The following is a 3,820-nucleotide window of genomic DNA, read 5'->3' as shown; positions in this document are numbered from 1 at the left end:
CGTTCGGGTGTCCTGCCGTACTACCTGGGTGTTAAACCACGACCCCCCTCCCCCTGCCCCCTTCCCCACCCTCCCCAGCCCAGCCAGCAGCACCAGGGCTCAAGGCTCAGGGCTCAGGGCTCCGAGGCTGTCCAGACTGCACACATCCCTGCTCCTCCAGAGGCTCTCTGGAGTCCAGCTGGGCCGGGTCAGGAGACACTGAACCTCACAGACCTCCAAACATGTGTAGGGAGAGGGGGGAGGGAGGGGGGGGAGGGGGGGGGGGGGGGGGGGGGGGGTTGACCCTACCCTCCACCCTGCTGCAGTATCCTCTTCACAGGCGCTCAGGGGAGGAGGATAGGAGGGGAGAGGGAGGGGGAGGGAGGGAGGGAGGGAGGGAGGGAGGTAGCAGTGTCTGATGTCACAGCCCTGCAGCCTGTTGCATGGATGCGTCCCCCCCCCCCTCACACACACACACACACACACACACACACACCCCAGACCAGACGGTCCGCTCCGCTCTCCTGCACACACACACACACACACACACACACACACACACACACAGACACACACACGCACACACACACACACACACACACACACACACACACACACACACTGCCCCTTCCCCCACCCCTACCCGAAGGACGGCCCTGTGTAGGAATGAGCCAAACAGTGGCAGGGGAGAGAGACGCACACACAAAGACCTGAGGGACAAAAGACGCAGGCAGCAGGAGAGTGCAGCGATGTGACGGGGCGGGGGGGGCAGAGGGTCGCTGGGGGGGGGGGGGGGGGGGGGGGGGGGGGGGTCCATATGGGCTGTCCCTCCTCGCCCTCTCTGTGCAAACAGGCAGATGTCACATGGGCCTACCCCGCCCCACGGGCCACCGGGTCACACTGCTGAGGGGCAGAGGGGTAAAGAACAGAGGGGAGGGGAGAGGAGGGGAGGGGAGGGGAGGGGAGAGGAGAGGAGGCGAGAGAAGAGGAGGGGAGGGGAGGGGAGAGGAGGGGAGGGGAGAGGAGAGGAGGCGAGAGAAGAGGAGGGGAGAGGAGGGGAGGGGAGAGGAGGGGAGGGGAGAGGAGAGGAGGCGAGAGAAGAGGAGGGGAGAGGAGGGGAGAGGAGAGGAGGGGAGAGGAGAGGAGGGGAGAGGAGGGGAGAGGAGAGAAGAGGAGGGGAGAGGAGGGGAGAGGAGAGAAGAAGAGAGAGTTAAATAACAGAGGAGAGGAGGGGACAATAACAGAGAGGATCGGGGACAGGGGCCTGCCCAGCTGCCTGCTGCAAGGCTGTGTGGAACACACACACACACTAACACTAATACACACACACACTAACACTAACACTAATACACACACACACACACACTAACACTAATACACACACACACTAACACTAACATTAACACACACACACACACACACACACACTCTAACACTAATACACACACACACACACACAAACACTAATACACACACAAACACACACACACACACACTCTAACACTAATACACACACACAGGCACACACACACTCAACCACACACACACACACGCTCACACACAGGCACACGCATACACTCAACCACACACACACACACACACACACACACACAAACACACACACACACTTACACACACACACACACACACAAATATCCACATTTTTATCACAAACACTTGTATCCTCAAATGTTTCCACCAACATTCCCAGACTGGCATTCCACAACTAGCTTGTCCTGGCTTTCAACTTGTTCAGTCAAATGTTGTTGTTGTTGTTCAGACTTCCCTCACTCTTGGATGAAGAGTCTCATGTAATGAAGAGAGAGGAAGGTGTGGTTGAGGAAGAGGAAGGTGTGGTTGTGGAAGAGGAAGGTGTGGTTGTGGAAGAGGAAGGTGTGGTTGTGGAAGAGGAAGGTGTGGTTGTGGAAGAGGAAGGTGTGGTTGAGGAAGAGGAAGGTGTGGTTGTGGAAGAGGAAGGTGTGGTTGAGGAAGAGGAATGTGTGTTTCAGTTGAAGGAGGAAGGTGAAACCAGAGCTAGAGACAGGTGTCACCAGCCAGGCAGTGTAGAGGTATGGGTCTCCATCTGCACCGAGCAGAGGAATGGTCTCTCTCTCTCTCACACACACACACACACACACACACACACACACACACACACACACACACACACACACACACACACAGAGGAATGGTCTCTTTCTCACACATACACACACACGGTGTTACACATGCACGCACGCACACACATGCGCGCACACACACACACACACACACACGCACACACACACAGGCTGCTCTCTATGGAGGGTGTTAGCCTGGAGGGCAGGAGTAAGGTTACTTTACACACTGCTGTGACAGCGCACCCCTTTAACACTGGGGTATAAAATGGATTTGAATGAGAAAGGGGAGGACAGGGGGAGAGGCCGGGGGAGAGGCCGGGGGAGGGACGTGAGGCGGGGGGGTGGGGGTGGGGGGGCTGGGGCTGGGGAGGGAAAGGAGGGAGGGGCAGTCCCTTTGTGTAACAGGTCTGCTGCTCTGAGCCTCCAGCATGTTATAGAGATGGAGGAGTGGGGTCACCCCTCTGTTCTCTCTCCCCCTCTGCTGCAGCTCTCTGTCTCTCCTCCCCTCCCTCCCCTCTCTCCCTCCTCCCACTCTCCCAATCCCTCCATCCCTCCATCCCGTCCCCTCGGCCCATTAGCATAGCAGCTGCAGGGTGCAGGGTGGGGACAGGCCAGGTTTTTTCGGGGTGGGGTGGGGAGGGGGGGGGTCGCGGGGGGGTTGCAGGGGCTCCAGTCAATGGCGAGCCGTCTGGCTCCTGAATAGAGCTGAAGCAGGACTGAGCAGCCCAGACAAAAGAGGAGGGGAGGGAAGAATGAGAGAGTGAATGGGGCTGCTTGTCACTTCGCTATGGAAAAGCACAGAATGGAGTGAAAGAATGAAAGAAAAGTTCAAAAAGGAGCGGAGGGCAAGGAAAGACCGGCCCGGCCACCTGTCTCTCTCCCTCTCTCCCTCTCTCTCTCTCTCTCTCTCTCTCTCTCTCTCGCCTTTTCTTGCTTTCTTACTCACAGGCAGACTTATAGGGTAGAGTGTTTTAGAGACAGACATGTTTTTGTTTTCTTCGGGGGGGGCGGGGGGGCTGGGGGGTGCGAGGTCAGCGAGTTTTGAAAAACAAGCTGGTCAAGCCGGCGATGGATCCATGAGGATTAGGCAGCTGAGCATCATGGGTATCGCTGGTCAACAGCGCTAGAACCCAACCCTGAGACATTCCCTCCCATTCAGCATCCATTGACCTTCTGTCCCCCCAAGAAACAATATGGCACATAATTCCTATGCACGGGAAAAAAACACTTTCCCTCCTTGCCAAAGAATTCCGGAACACTCACCTAAAGTGCCAAGTGTTTTATGTGGTATCTACCTAGCAACAATACTTTGATTGGCTACAAAATAAAGTAATGCATTTTTTGCTGAATAAAGTCGACTTTATTCACCCTTGGCACTGAATCAGTTAATTCCATCCACAGGTTTGAGTTGAGATTATGACGGCCAGTCCTCTTCTAGGCTAGGATGGTAGGCTAGGATGGTAGGCTAGGAGGGTAGGCTAGGATGGTAGGCTAGGAGGGTAGGCTAGGAGGGTAGGCTAGGATGGTAGGCTAGGAGGGTAGGCTAGGATGGTAGGCTAGGATGGTAGGCTAGGAGGGTAGGCTAGGAGGGTAGGCTAGGATGGTAGGCTAGGATGGTAGGCTAGGATGGTAGGCTAGGAGGGTAGGCTAGGATGGTAGGCTAGGAGGGTAGGCTAGGAGGGTAGGCTAGGATGGTAGACTAGGATGCTAGGCTAGGAGGC

Source organism: Argentina silus, assembly GCF_951799395.1.
Source record: "Argentina silus genome assembly, chromosome: 5".
Classification (NCBI taxonomy): domain Eukaryota; kingdom Metazoa; phylum Chordata; class Actinopteri; order Argentiniformes; family Argentinidae; genus Argentina; species Argentina silus.
This window is presented reverse-complemented; position numbering follows the sequence as displayed.